The sequence below is a fragment of the Daucus carota genome, chromosome 2 (genome assembly GCF_001625215.2).
Source record: "Daucus carota subsp. sativus chromosome 2, DH1 v3.0, whole genome shotgun sequence".
Taxonomy (NCBI): Eukaryota; Viridiplantae; Streptophyta; class Magnoliopsida; order Apiales; family Apiaceae; genus Daucus; species Daucus carota.
In genome coordinates, this window is record NC_030382.2 from 15,609,197 (window position 1) to 15,626,029 (window position 16,833).

The 16,833-nt window shown below is 31.7% G+C and overlaps 2 long non-coding RNA genes across 17 annotated transcripts; both read right to left on the minus strand.

Annotated features, from left to right (window-relative positions):
• Positions 1-3,532: 3,532 nt before the first annotated feature.
• LOC108192966 (uncharacterized) lies at positions 3,533-8,356 on the minus strand. 16 transcript variants are annotated; one of them, XR_010288623.1, is made up of 10 exons: positions 8,120-8,356; positions 7,489-8,023; positions 6,825-7,038; positions 6,638-6,740; positions 6,065-6,490; positions 5,602-5,847; positions 5,217-5,304; positions 4,613-4,758; positions 4,067-4,537; positions 3,533-3,939 (listed from the first exon to the last, which is right to left on the minus strand). It is a non-coding gene; the product is annotated as an uncharacterized LOC108192966 (long non-coding RNA). The 16 variants fall into 16 exon arrangements; XR_010288619.1 differs by having other exon boundaries at positions 4,067-4,758; positions 5,602-5,672; positions 5,799-5,847; positions 8,120-8,354; XR_010288624.1 differs by having other exon boundaries at positions 4,665-4,758; positions 8,120-8,354.
• Positions 8,357-13,818: 5,462 nt separating this feature from the next.
• LOC135150100 (uncharacterized) lies at positions 13,819-15,877 on the minus strand. Its single transcript, XR_010288408.1, has 3 exons — positions 15,729-15,877; positions 14,861-14,995; positions 13,819-14,032 (listed from the first exon to the last, which is right to left on the minus strand). It is a non-coding gene; the product is annotated as an uncharacterized LOC135150100 (long non-coding RNA).
• Between the last annotated feature and the right edge of the window lie 956 nt (positions 15,878-16,833).

The window sequence follows — 16,833 nt, forward strand, 5'->3', positions numbered from 1 at the left end:
GCTCACCCTTTACATTGAAACACACTTGATGTTTAATTTCCAAGATCTTACGCCGCACAATCCGATGCATAGTCATCGGTCCACGTTTCAAGAGCTTAAGTCCTTCTTTCTTCTCAGGAGCCACTACATTCACATGTTTCCTTTTCTTACATATTTTAGCTTGTAAGTTCGTGGAAATGGCCTTCTGTTTCACAGACTTAGGGGAGGAATTTGATAGACTAGGCTGCACCGCCTTTTCCTTCTGAGGTTTTGACCCCACAGACTTGTTCTTCTTCAATGCCTTTAAAAGGTTTGAGGTAGTACGATTGGGAGTTGATTTAGTATTCTTTGAAGGATCCATAATTTATCTGCAGCAAAACGAGAGCAACAACACACTTGTAAAAATCTATCTGAATGCTTAAAATTGTTACACGGAAACAGGCAACACAAAAAAAACATAAACAGAGAAATGTTTATAAACTCATAAGCAAACTAATCACAGAGAGAGTGGGTGAGAGGTAGAGAGAAGAGAGAAATTAACTAAAACTCATAAACTAATTACCTAATCAAACCAAAAATAGACTCATAAACTCAAAAACTCATAAACAAACGAAGAGATGGGGGAGAGAGAAATGAAGAGAGGAGGGAGGAAGAGACGGGGGAGAGAGAGAGAGACCTTCAAAGTCGTAGACGGGGGAGAGCGAGAGATGGAGAGCTAAAGAAATGAAGAAATCTCCGTAGAGAGCTGTTGTTGTTGTTAGGGCTCCGATAAATTGTTGTTGGGGGGGGGGGGGGGGGCACACAAGAGTTATGAGAGGGAAATCCGAAAATTACAAAATTATTGTCCTTTTCCTCCATTCTAGCAACATGTCCTCACATCATTTTAGTGTCTAAATTAAAAATAAAATTAATCCGTATATACTTTAATTAATTCGTTTAGATTGTAATTTATAATAAATAAAAACAGTTTAGGTAAAAAAAATTAATCGAATATAGCTAAATATTATTCAGTATATATATACTAGTATTGATGCCCGCGTTGCAGGGCTTTGAGATTGAAATAAAATTTACTGAAATGAGGAAGTCATACATTTGCATTTGGCTTACGGGAGAAAGCAGCGTAGCATAGCGTTACAGATTGATAATCAAATAAAACGATATAAAACTGTTCTTCGTGAGACCTTGTTGAATGTTGATGAGCCTGGTTGAAGAGTTGAAGGTTGATGAATGGTGGATGATGTTGCTAGTGTGTCTTCGATTTTTTAAAAAATACTTGTTCAAATATAATGTTAAAAGTTAAGTAGGAAATTTTTAAAATATATATTTTAGTTAATGTAATTGAAAGAAACGAAGCACTTATCATTATTCAAATGGATTACTTTCTCGACAATTTATCTTACTTTATCGTTTAATGAGTAGTATTATATTACTCCCTCCATTTTTTAATATATCAGGTTTGACTTTTTGGCACACACTTTTAAGTGTTTTGACCGGATAGTTAAAAATTTTACAAAAATATTTTACAAAAATTTTACAAAAATATTTTGTCTGAATAGAAATATGTAATCAAAATTTTAATTCACAAAAATAATTATTAAAAATAATATTTTTTTGCTATGCGGTCAACCCACCTAAGAGTGCGTGCCCAAGTCAAAAGTGACATATAAAAAAAATAGAGGGTGTACAAATAATCTTATTAATATAAAACAGAGGGAGTACATGTAAAAACAGAGGGCTTATAGCTTCTATTCGAGATGTTAACTATAAACCAAAATAAAATTTGAATGTATGTGTTTGTATAATCTTTTTAAATTACCTCTTATCGTGTATAAAAACTATCTTTATAGTAATAAATATTATATATCAGCTTTTAATGTGGATGTAGACATTTTTATGAAATTAAAATTTAAAAATAAAAATGAGTCACAAAAAAATGTTAAAAGTTTTAACTTATTATATTGTGACTTTATTAATAAGGTCTTTACGGTACGAATAAGAAGTTTTTCACTTATATCTACTCTACTCATAATAACATTCATATTTGAGTAGTTTCATATGGAATAGTTTTTAAATTCTAAAATTTTTTTATATTAGAGTTTTTAATATACATTTTCCTGATATATCTCTTTCTATTTCACAACTATGTATGATGTTTTTCTACAGATTTATACAATATCATAAATCGTTCATATACAGATTTGTACGATCTCATGCTTTTATCTTTGTATGATGGGTTGGTATTTGATTTTACGCGTCACTTTTAACTTATAATGTGTTCTCTACTATATTATTAATTATCAATAACGAAATATTAAAAGATTGATTGGTTTATTTATATATTTTATAGATCTACTTAAATTATAACATTTTTTTTAAACATTCTCAATAAAATATATATGTTCGACCTAATTTTTAAATAGCCATTTGACAGACTTAACTATTAAGAATTTATTAACTTTTAATAAAAAATTTATTTAATCATATATTCTATCATAATTTTATTTTCACAATAATATTGATTCAAGTTAATATATACAATAAAATAATAAATATTATAATGTGGGCATGCATCGCTTATTAGCCGATAATTGCTAAAATCCTGGACAAAACCCCCGTCAAACGACAGGCTCTGTATGTTTTTTTATTTACAACTATTAATTTCAATTTTTTAATAGAAATATATAGCAATTGTTATAATTTTAAAAAGTTTAAAAATGATATTGTTTACTGTTATAATTAAAATACTTATAATTGTGTGTCAAATAATCAATCACGTTGTGTCAACTAAATAGAAGGCAATTTTAGTAATTTTATTAAATATCCAATTGAATTTAGTGAAAACCTCTCCTGTTAAATGTATGGAACGTGACCAACTCATGCAAACTTTTCAAGCAAAGTTTTACAATAGTTGAATTTGAATATACTGATTCCTCCATTTGACATTATATCAAAGTGTACATTTTACTTTTTTTTGTCTAGAAACATAAATTCATGTACCTTTGTATGTTCAACTGGAGTGAATATTTACAGCTTTTGCTTAATAAATTTATCAGATGAGTTTCCAGAGCTGGTTCCTTGTCCTGTGCATATTAATTTTGCTCAACTTATCATTATTAAATGAGTTACTCAATGAAGAATGGCCGCTTCCATTGCTGTTTGTATGTTGCTGCTTAATTAACGTTTGGTCCTTGGGGTAAAATCTGCTTGACATTGTTTCCGATTACCTTCAACACTTAAAGTAAAAACATATGAACTTCTCGAGGTTCTTTGTGCTTTAACCAATTTGTCACTGTAAACCTCTTCCTCAAAATAGCTGGTATTTTGTTCATCCTAATTTCCGATTCCCTGATAATATAACAAAGCTTAATTCAATACTAAGATTATCAAATAGTTAATGGGATCTTGTGTGATCTCTTTCATTTTTCAATTAACGAAGTAAATTCTCATATAGCAGAAATAATTCTTATACAACATCTGAATGAGCTCTGCTCTAAAAATTCTCATGTGAAACACTCCACTCCGCACAGCACACTCACACACAAACACAAAACCGAAAGCAACAAAACAAAAATATGTAACTATTATTCGTCTAAAGGAACAAATTTTCTACAACTTTTCTTTTACTATGCATTTCATAGCAGATTGACAGGGGAAAGTACTTGAAAGGTATCAACATGGAGGTGTGTTGAATCAACAGTAAACTGAATTATTCTGAGAAACTAACATGGTGACTCTTTGACTGGTTTCCGCCAACCTTTCTTCTAACACAATTATCATTTCTTCATATTCTCTTGATGTCTTCAGAATAGCATCGTAAATCCTATTTTCTTGCTCTTCTCGCGCAAAACGCAACTGCTGCATACACTCCTTCAGAGAAGCATCCATAATGACTAATCTGTCTTCACAGGCTAATCTTTGCTTTAAAGCTTTCTCTGCTTCTTGCTTCTACTTTCTCCCGACCTATGTAAAAATGACAGATAGGTTACTTGATTATGCTGGGTTTCACACATAATACTGGAATTTCAAATGAAATGGCCAAACAGTAACCAACTGCATCTATGTGTGTGTAAGCACTTGTCAATCTTACCTGATCCCTTGTAGCGGTTACCTGTCCCAGTGCTCCATCAGCCGCAATTGTCTTAAGACTTACGCGGTCAGCACCAGCTAAATCCTTGAGAACTTGTAAGCATAGAGTTTGGTTATTAGTACTGGAGCAAATAATATCAATTAATGCTTGATCAGCTGAAGTAATGCTGAACAGCAACGTCACTATTAGTAGTGGGAACCACAGCATTCTACAACAAAAGAAAATTGAAATCTCAGGGACTATGATTTCTTTTTCTCAAGTCCCTCAAACTTGTGCGGACTTTATATCAGATTTGCACCACTATATCAGGCGTTATTTGAAGCATGTGGCATAACTTGCAGGGAAAATGTTGCTTAACAGATGAGTTTTTATAACATTCTGAGGCTTTGCCACCACATTTTTACACGTATAATTAAAATTTATTAATCCTCGATACCAAATAGAATCTGCTTCAATATAATTGCTGGCCCCCTGAAACCAAGTTCCAATACAGTTAGTAATTAGCTCCACACAATTTATTAACATATGTCAAGTTACAAAGTTTACTCGCACTGTCTTCATCGAGAATGGATAGACACACAGTTTTAGAAGGGTAAACCTTATGGTGGAAAAAATCAGCTGGAAACTTGCACTTAGGAGACTTGCTGGGGTAATCTTCACTTAAGTGAAGTGTAAGTGGGCTCTCAGTCAGTCTGCAAACATAAGCAGTTTAAATGTCACTACTATCCAACTCATGAATCATGTATAAAAGTAAATCAAAACAAAATCAGATTAAAAAAAAGGAAAAGAAGAATATAGTAAACAGAAATAACATACAAATGCAAGATAGACTAAACCCCTGAATAGAGAGGTATATGCAGCTGATACTTTTGGTTATTTAACATTTTCAATCCCAAGTAAATCTGACAACAAAATTCCAATTCCTTAATAATATAACAAAGCTTAATTCAGAACTAAGATTATCAAGTAGTTAATGGGATCTCGTGTGGTCTCTTTCATTTTTCAATTTAATGAATTAAATTCTCATATAGCAGAATTATTTCTCAGAAGTATTTCTCATACAGTATTTGAATCTGCTCTGTTCATAAAATTCTCAGAAACAATCCGCACAGCACACTCGCACATAAACACAAAACCGAGAGCAAAATACCTTCAGAAATTGCTTTTACAGCCTTCCCCTTGTCCTCCTGAGCAGCAACGCGATTCTCCTCACTAACCTCAGCAGAAAGATCTCCCATCTACAATAACAAAAACCACAATCTCAACTTCCAACACAAATTTCACTCAACTTTACTTATAAGTTCCTGGTTCAAGTAAAAACCAACTTTAAATTGTTAAAGAGCTCCCAAGCAGGTAAACAATGTTTAATTACACTATAAGATTTGCACTTGCCATAGCTCGCTCTTTTAATAACAAAATTATTGTCTCATAGATCCACACTTAGTCAATAGTTTAATTAAATTATCAAGCATTGAAACTTAATTGAGTAAATAATGAAAAGGCTTAATATGCAATGCCCAGTGACATAGCCTCACCCAAACTAATATCTGTAGAATTGTAAGGTGTTACCGAGACAATAGCTTCCTTTCCATCGCTGTGTGGAGCTCTAGCAATGCCAATAATATTAACACATGAACAACTATAGTTTGCTTTAACCATTTCAGGATCAGCGCTAGAAAAGAATTGCAGGGGATGGAAGTAATTGGATTGAGGATGGAAGTTGATAACTAACTTCACCACATAAATCTGCCATACGCCTTGCAATCAATTTTGGAATTTCTCTGCAATGATGCAGAGCAAGTTTAATCTTTCGACTTCTTCAAGAATATTATTATCATCAACATTAATCCACAAAAAAATTTGATCCAATAAAACAACATTATTCAAAGAGTCGACAATTCCTTTTAAGTGAAATTAATACACAACTCTTCGAGGCAGTAGTTTATATGAAAACTAAAAGACAATGCATAAGTCCAAGAAAATCAGGGAGACACATACAGGCCTGTGCTTGGAGGTTTCAAACTCAAGCTACTTAGTTCTTTGACAAATCTATTAGCTTCTACAACATTCTTTCCGGATAGCATAGACTTTGCAGAACCTGCAAAAGGGCAAGTTGTAATATGCAAACAATCTACAACTTCTACCACATTGCAATCTCTTCCACTTCCCTGCTTTTATTATATGTTTTTTACTCCGGTTTCCTCAGTCTTCAATTAGTTTGTTGGAACATACTTTCTGCATAGGCATTATTACCATTCCAGTTTCAAGCATTTCATTTTCAGAATAGTCCAAAGTACAATACCTTTACAAAGTACTCAAAGAAAAGATAATACATTTACAACCATTACTTGGGGGTAAAATATTATCACCTTAGATAGCAGCCTCCATTTCTTTCCTTTGCCAGGCCGAAGTCGACAAACATAGCTTGGAATCAGATGAAATCATTAACCAAAAATATTCAATGTGGAATAACCTCCAGGAGATAATCTAAAATTAAAAAAAGAAAAAAAGAAAAGAAAAAAAAATAGCTTGTTTCTTCCTCTGAAAAATAGAAGTGTTGATGATTCTCACCTATTTTGAGACAAATTGCTTGATTTCTTCCTCAGTGGTGGTGAAACCGTTTAATCTCACAACAAACGCTACAGGCACCTCTCCAGCTTTCTCATCGATCATGCTGAAAGTAAATGGAAAAGTATTAGCATTTCCTGATTCAGTTTGAGTTTGAGTACATAGAATGAATTAGGATCAGTAGATTTACGGAACAACTGCAGCATCTGAAATTGTAGGATGAGTAAGTAGCAGAGCTGAAATTTCGGCCAGGGCTACTTGAAAGCCTTTATATTTGATAATTTCCTTCAATCTATTAACAATAAATAGCTCATCATCCTCGTTGATGAAGCCTATGTCTCCAGTGTGCAACCAACCTTCTTCATCTATTGTTGTCTTCGTTGATACAGGATCATTCAGATAACCTAAAATTTCAACCATTGATGCAGCACAATTTTTATTACCACCAACTTGCAGAATTAAGAGCAATATTCTGTATGGCCACTAAAGTACATTACTGAATTAAGTTGAGTGCACATCTCCGATTTAATCTAAATAGAATATTAATAGCCAAGATCGTGTTTGACGTGTTAATCAAGTGAACATCTAACAACTAATCTATAAAACCATAATTGTGTCGCTTGTAGAGACGTAACATGAATTTTATTATTAATTCTACACATGATTTTAGCTATGAACTCCATGATAAAAAACCATCATAAAAACCATCACAATTTTATTATTAATGCTATTTTAAGTCTTGTAACAACCATCATAAAAAATTCAAAACTCCATGAATGAATTGTAAAAACTAAGAATACCCAAAACATAGTATAAGGATATACAAAATAGTCAAGTTACTAATCAAAACTCACATAGTCGCACACAAAAGTTAATTGAATAATGATATATTCATCAATCTTGTTCTTTTGAGCAAATTATCAAACAGATTCCGGACGAAGTTCAACTGCTGAAAATAGATCAAAGTTATTAGACAGGTTATAGACAAAATCAACTCCATCACTCAGTGATTTTCATTTTCAATGCCTTCCTCCACAATTTAATTTGTAATAAGCAAAAACTTTAATAACCAAAACATAACCATATATAAAGAAAGATCAAAAATTGACAAACTATCATTCTTTTCTTTCACGCAAATCATCAAACACTTGAAGAACGAAAATTTCACCTGCAACTAAAAGATAAAAAATCTTCAGAAATATAATGGTTCAAACAGAAATTAAACAGATGAAATATTACAAATAAAAAACATAGAAACTTAAGAGGGATTATGGAAAAAAGAAAGAAAGAAAAAGGAGATAGCAGCACCTATAGCGACATATATGCATCCTCTATCTTTTGAATCCAATTTATCAAATTTGAATTCCTGATGTTTGCGTGTAGTCTTTCCTGATGATAATACAAATTTGAAAATATATTAAGAGAGAAAGTGTAGAAAAGAGAGAGAAGAGAGAAAGAGTTGATGAAAAAAGTACTGATCTATACACTAATTTGAAATTTGAAAATTGAATAGATGTCCTTGCAATCGCGGGAGTGAAAGCTTCGCTGAGAAGCCTTGTCTTTTTATCTTTTGTAGCTTCGGTTATACAATCTGTGTTGCCTGCTGTGAGTTGGCAGCAAAAATTGGAGGCCCACGTGCTTCAGCGACGTGTCGACAGCGGAGTGTATCAGGTGGAATGGCAGCAGCTGTAATTAAAAGCATGTTGAAGGGTGATAGTTAAGCTGTCTAAATATACTATGCAGAAGAGGCAAGAGTATTTATTATATACATAGATACATAGATATACATAGATACATAGATACATAGATACATAGATACATAGATACATATATATATATACATATATATATACATATATATATATACATATATATATACATATATATATATACACATATATATATACATATATATATATATATATATGAGAGTATGATTACCCACACAGATTAATAATTACGTACTTATCGATTGTTATTGAACGTGTAATCCAGATATATGACATTTCCGATAAACAGACTAGTTTCGAGAATTATTGTGTTGTAGTTTGAGAATCATTAATTCTCCTATGTTCATTAATAATCAATCGGTGTCAATTAAATATATGTTCAATTGTGATTACAAAGGTTCATTAATGTTTGCTATGGATATAATATTGTTGAACGTGTTTGTTGATCAGGATATGACAATTCGACTACTCAGAATGTTACATTAACATCATCAAATTTGTAACCGTTATTTAATATCTTATTGAATCAACCTTAGATTAGCTAGTTAAGTTGTATATCAATAAACACTGATTTTAGTAGGTTACACTATAGTCGAATGATTTTATAGGTACACTTATATATATACTTGATGAACATGTATTGTACAATATATATATATATATATATATATATATATATATATATATATATGGCTTCTCAGTGGGTAACTAAAAAAAAGTAACCTCGTAACTCAACTCTGAACCCTTAGATTATAAATAGAATGGACGTATAACTATACATACACGTTGCATTATTTTCTAAATGGTGAACGCACGCACATCAGATAACACCTCTCCGCTAACATTATGCACCCACGCACGCACATCAAATAACACCTCCCCGCTAACATTAAGCACCCACTAAGGTCATTCCTTTCATTTCTGTAGTAACCGACGAAAGTCGCATACTCTGTTCTGTATTTACATGTATGTATGTGCTGTTTATATTATTATTTTAATGAGGTATTGTATATTTCTTGTTCTGTATTTACATGTATTTACATGTATGTATGTGCTGTATATATTATTATTATAATGTGATTTTGTATATTCTTTGAAAAGAAGTTTTTGTGTTGCAGGGATCACTATGTCTCCCATTAGTTAATGTAGATTTCTTGCTTTAAAATCAGTGTTCTGTATGTGTGTTATATATTTTTATGCTCTATTTTTTTTATTAATATTTTATTTTAAATAGCATTTTTTATGTTTTGACTCTTGCTTATTTTTTTGTGAGTATGACTTTTGCTTATTTATTTTTGTTTTATGTTCTGTATTTTTTAAAAGGTAACTTATCATTCAAAACAAATTATAAAACACAAAAATAACAAAATATTTTATAAGAACCACAAAATGCAAGAAACAAAAAAAGAGAAATTCAAAAAATAAATCAATATTTAAATATATTTCAAGATAATAAATAATGTCTATTATGTATTAACATTGTGTGTTTTGTATTTTTTTTATCATTGCATACATAATTTTTTAAAAAAAATTATATATTTTCAGTTTTTTAATTTATTTTCAGTAATATGTTCCATATTTATTCATCTTGCATGTTTTTATCGCAAGTTCTGTATTTTTGTATTTTAATAAAACTTTTTATTATATGTACAACATATTTTTTTATTGCAATTCAGGCAAGTATTGAGCACTATGTATGCATTATCTTTGTTTTTAATTTTGAGCCTTTAATGTTCTGTATTTAATTTTGTACAAATGTTATGTATTTTGTTTGTTGTGTATTTTATATTAACTATTTTATATATGACCATATATATAGTGTTGTAATTTTCTTAAAATATGGATTTTGGAAATAAAAAAACACAATAAAAAGTAAGTTATGTATATCATAAAAATGTAAAAACGTGAAGAAGATAAAAGTAAAAAAGAATATATAATATTAAAATAATATGAGAAAGGAAAAGATAAATATTATCATTCAACCGTGATCACATGTCACATGCAGTTATTTTAATGAATTGTACTAGGGTGAAGTTTGGTGCACAGGAAGGCGCTCATCTTCTTTATCTATCCTACGGTCCATCTTTGAGTTCCCCATTTACTCGATTAAAATACGGTCCATGTTTGAGTTCCCCATTTACTCAATTAAAATAGTTGCTCAATGAACCATCCCCTATATATATATATATATAAGTCTATTATATATAATTATCATTATAATTATATTTCTATGGTCCAAGCATTAGATTTTATGAATAAAAATATATACAATAGTTTTTCCAGAAACAGCCCTTGTGGAAACTGTTTTGGCACAAGCCTTTTTTATTTGTCGGAAGAAAACAGACACAACAATTATTTAGGACCAAACCATTGTGTAATAAATACAACGGTTAAGTAGACAAAGCCATTGTAGAAAGTGAACTACAATGGTTTTCCTAAAAACCCGTTGTACATAAATTATTAAAGAAAAATAGTACAAAATTAGAACTCTTGTGTCATTTATACTCATGCAACACATGTGTGTTGAAAAACCGTTGTCTATTAAATACTAGAAGACGAATATGACCTTTTATAATAAGACAAAAATTATGATCATGACTACTTTTGTTATAAAAAGCATATAAATAAATATAAATTTTTTTAAAAATATAGTACATGACTAATATTGATATATATATTAACATCCGTACGGTTGGATCATCAAAAAAAAAATTTAAAAATTAATACGGAGCAAATCATATAGATAACAAAAGTTCTATTCAGTACATCCTATACTGTAAGCATAAAAGATATACTAATACTCATCTTCGAACCACAAAATTATTTTTTTATTACAAATCAATTTTTAAAATTGATTGTTATTTAATATCTTATTGTTAATAATACATCATAAAAATAAATTTTATCAATTTGTTATTGAATATGTAACAAAATTTGTTATTGTTAAGAAAATTTGTTATTTAATATATGTTCAAGTGTGATTATAATGATTCATTAATTGTTGCGTAACTATCGATATAATATTGAATGAGTATATTGATCGAGATATGACAATTCGAATAGTCAGACTATATTGGATCGACCTTAAGTTATTTATTTATTTATATTTTTTCGTAACATATTTCTTTGGTCTATTTGGTTTTATGAATAAATATATATGAAACGGTATTTTCATAAAGCGCCATTGTGGAAACAACTTTAACACAAGCCTTTTTTAATTTGCACCATAAAAATGGTTGTCGAAAGAAAGCTGACACAACAGTTATATAGTTATAAACCGTTGTGTCACTAATACAGCGGTTTTTCGTAAAGAGTCATTGGGAAAACTTCTTTAGCACAAGCCATTATATATACGAAGCCGTTGTTATATGAAGACAACGGTATTGTTGTTGAAAACCGTTGTCGTTATATATTTGTCGGGACCAGCGCATTTAATTACTATATCTTTGTCGGGACATTAAATTACAGTTTCTTCCTCCCCCTACAATTTCAACCTAAAACTTTTTCTCCCCCCAAATTCAACCTAAAACTTTTTCTCCCCCCTACAATTTCTTTCTCCCCTACAGTTTCAAACTTACATCGATTTGAAAATCCATTTGAAAATCGTTGCTCTCTATCGATCTCTACAGTTGCTATGCTCTGCCTCTGAAACTGGACAACTTAGGCTTGCTCTGGTTCCTCTGCATTTAGGTGAATAATTATGATTTGAGCTAATTTCTTGCTATGCTTTTGTTTTTTGTTATGCATTTAGGCTTTGTTCTGTTTTAAGTTTCGTTTTGCTTGGAGTTTTTAAGTGATGAGTTATAAACAAGTGACCCACTGCTTTGGCTATAGATTTAAGTGAATAATTACGATTTGAGCTAACATCTTCTTTTGCCTTGATTTTCGTTTTGCTTTGAGTGAATTTATGTGTCCAATTTTTGACAAGTGAGTGACCCACTGCTTTGGCTATGAATTATTTACATCTTTTGTTTAATTCAAACAGCCTTGATATCTATTTTGACAAGTCTGTCCAATTTTTAATTAAGTGTATATTGTTTTAAGTGTATAGTTTTTTGTGTACGTTGCAGTTAGGAATTAGCTGATTTTGTGCATTTTTATATAAAGAATGGACAGGGACTGGTTGAAGGCTGATAGAAGATCAAGGGAGTTTCAAAATAGAGTTGAAGAATTGTTGATGTTTGCGTTTGAGAATGGATATGATGAAAATAAAATTAGTTGTCTATGTCTGAAATGCGCACATAGTAAATCATGGAAAGCTCGAATAGTGAGAGATCGTCTTTTCCAAAATGGTATTGATCCGATGTACAAGTCACTATACCATAGATTGCATTTAGCAACCCCTGAAAATAGTTGCTATATTATAAAAAATCATTGCAATAACGTCTATTGCAATGATTTTCAAAAAATCGACCGTTAACTTTGCCCCCGTTGCCATAGGGGCTTTTTTGCAATGAATTAACATATGTATTGCAACAAGTTCAATTCATTGCCAGATCCGCATATTGCAACAACTTTTCCTCTGTAGCAATGCTATTTAAATCATTGCTATAGTTTGTTCTTTTATTGCAACAAAATTTGCAACACTTTTTTTTTGGTTTAAACATTGCCATATAGCACCTGTGACAACAAATTTTGGTCCTAATGCATTGTTATTTAAATGATTTACAATACCAAAAGTAACCTCTAAGGCAACATTATAATCATATATTGCAACAGAATGAATAAAAAAAATTGACATGATCATTTCAAATATATATTAATCCACCATTAAAAGTTCAACACCAACAAATCCCAAAAACAGTACTAACGCTATTACCAACCACAACTATGATCATTCCTAGACAACCACAACCAAGATGAGTACCATAGTTACTAAATAAAAAAACAATTTCGAGTTTAGAAATGGAAATAGGCCAAAATAGATGAAGTACATCAAATTTTTGACATCAAAATGGGCCAAATCTAGATCACAGTACAACTAAGTACAACTAATCATGAATATGAAGCTGCATTGCTATTGGCATTCGACTCATGTTAATTCTGACCACCGGCACATAATTCTTCTCAGCCAAATGTCCGAGGATTGTCTTCAGTTTTTGTTAAGTTTATCCTCCATATCATAATCTTTAATTAGAGATCTTCAAGTCCATTGATATCCTACACCAACAAGTATATAATCATGTCATATATCCATTAGAATAATAAAAATAAATAAATAAATAAATAAAACTCTATCAACTATCTAAAACACTTGTTCCAGAGGACAACTTAGCTAATTCTAATTTTACATTACAATATATAAAGCTGTATTGCATGGCTATATATACACTACAAATGATGACCGAAGGGAAAACACTTGTATCTGGACTTGCACTTTTCTTTTTTGTATGTTTCCCATTAGACTTGGATATATATTCTTATAAATTTTTAATCATGGAGATTGTTGCCAACGATGCCTGTGATGCCCACAACCAGGGCCACACTCCCATAGTTCGACGGAACATTTTATTGATTGAGAGTTTTTTTAATAAATAAATGATTAAAAAACTCATGACTGACCTATACATGAACATAGATGATGAATAGATTAGTGTAATCGATACAGAAGAATACCCTTGCAGCAACAGCGACACTAGACCACCACCAGCTCATTTTCCTAGCTCTCCTGTAAATCAGAATGATATGCCTGATGTATGTTATATTGATAGGGAAAGAGTCCTTTATATAGGCTTGATACAAGAATACAAAGTATGTACATATTTGCTGATTACTACAAGATATTCTAAGCTGAAGACACAAAAGATAAATCCGAGGATATCAGGAAACTAATGATTTTTCACTATAAAATTCTACAAATAAGTCGAAGATCAGTAATATTACTTGGTCTTTTCTTTCTTGCTTTGTAGAACTATGTCCTTCATACCAAGCTTCCTCATGAATGTCAAATTCTCTTGCAAGAAGTCCCTTTGTAAGTGAGATCAAATTATCTTATTTTTGTTTTTTGGCCGGTTAATTCTTCGAAGAAAAGGTCTTAATCTTCTGTTACTAAATTTGTGATTGGTCATGCTTAGTTCTAATATGCATGAATTCTTTATGTATGTAATCTGTTATCTTGCAATAAATATGTAGCTGCTTTTAGTTAGATGATCGTCAAAAGTGTTGATCCAATAAGATTGCTAGAACAATTGAAACAATGAGAGAGCCCCAGGCACTTCCTTTTGTTGCTCTGTAGTTTATCTATTGCAGCAGACACTTTTAGAGCAACACCAAATTAAAAAAATTCAACATAATAAACCAGAAAGAAGTTCCAAATGAAGAACAGTTTCAAAAAGTTTTGGAATATGTTGCAGTTTTGGTGCCCAAGTAACAGAAGATATGTGCCATGTATAATTCCAGTGTGCACTGTGCGCATTGATGAATATTGAAAATACTCAGACACACTACACTTTTTTGGGGAGGAAATATGTTATGCCAATCATTATAATTCAAGTACCTTTATGGCATACTTATGCAAGGAGTAAGATGGAGGAGATTCACCCTTTTGTGCATATGCTGATGTAGAACATAGAAGCACCAGCGTGCTACAGACAATGAACATCATGGTCTTCTCCATAGAATCTTCAAATTCCTGAAATTTAAAGATCTAATCGCAGTTAGATCTGGCCATCTGGGCATAATAACATCACCAATATATCAGATTACAACTTGAACTGTCACATATATTAAAAAAACAATCTAATTAGAGGAAACCAACTTTGTAATCTAGAGCAGAACTGTGTTTAGCTAGATCTCAGCCTTATGAACACGATCGCAATATAAGTAGATAACTACGGAATTAGATTTCCAAGTCCAATAACTCAATAAATGTATTGCAGTTGCTAAGTGCACGCTTTAAGCAGCTCAAACTTCCTCAAGATTCTCTTCGAAAAAAAGATCAAGATTCCATTTCATGAGCTCTAAATAACTACAGAACCTTTGCCCAAATGTGAATCACCACAGAAACACTAACTTAAGCAATGCAGTAAATGAAATCCAATGGCTATGAATATATAAAATCAGGAAACTGAACTTCCCTCGAGATCATCTCCAAAAATTCAAATCAAGATTCATTTTGGTATATTAACAAACAAACAACACCCCTAAATTAATAAACAAACAAATAAAACACCTAAATTAACAAACAAACAAAATCCCTAAATTACCAACTCATAATTAAACAAACCTATGACCTAATTAAGAACATAAAACTCTTACTTTATCAAAAAGTAGACCCGATTAACAACATCTTACTCCTTTCTAAACCACATCTAAACCATCTAAACCATTATTTACTCTGAGTTATTAGAGGAGGAAGATAATACCTCTCCATCTTACTTGCATCCATCTCTTTCGCCTTTCTTCTCGCTCGACTCCTTCTATCTCTCTCCGTCTCCCTTGCCCTCTCTCTCTCTCTCTCTCTCCGTCTCCCTCTTTTTCTTTAGTCGACCGAGTGTCTGTGAGTGTGAGGTGAGGTTCTGGCCTTTTACTTTTTTTTGATTAAGCGGGCAATTTATTTTTTATCCCGCCTCTATATTTTAATTGGCCCGCCAATTTTTTGGGCAAAAAAAATATCATCTACTGCAATGCTCTTTAGTAAGGTTGCAAAAGATGGTTCGTTTTATACCCCTTTCAAATATTGTAACGAAATTTTGATTCTATTGTAATGATTTTTTCAGCATTGCAATAGACTGATTTTATTTTTGCAGTTGCAACGATTTTAAGAAAATTTTCTTTTGAGTGGTTGCAATATCCAATCTATGGTATAGTGAGTGTTAGATTTGGCATGAAGATTTAGATATGGGACAAAGTCAGGCTGCTGCTCAAGTAACTGGCAGTTCCGAATCCGTGGATCAAATGCGGATGAGAGCGGAAAATGTGGATGGTGATGATGATTCCCTGGACTCCTTAGATTTGTTTAACCATGTTCAATCTGAACATGAACCCCTTTATCCGGGATGTGAAGGATTTACTAAAATGGAGGCTTTAGTAAAATTATACAATCTCAAAGCAAAATATCAATTGTCTAATGGTGGCTTCTCTGAACTTCTGCTGCTGGTTGCCTCTATGGTCCCGGAAGGCAACACTTTTCCTTCTTCATTCAGCGAAGCTAAAAAATGTTTGTGTGTTTTAGGAATGGAATATGGGAAAATACATGTTTGCCCGAATGATTGCCTATTATACCGTAGAGAGAGAGGAAGATGAGACGAGGTGCTTCATTTGTCAAGCCTCTAGATGGAAGTTAAACAAAAAAGGAGATGAATTAGAAGGGGTGCCTGCCAAGGTCTTGTGGTATTTTCCGTTAATACCACGTTTGAGGAATTTGTTTAGTTCACCTAAAACAGCAAAGGATTTGACTTGGTATGACACTGAGAGATTAAAGGATGATAAGATGAGACATCCGGCTGATTCAAAAACATGGAAAGAAGT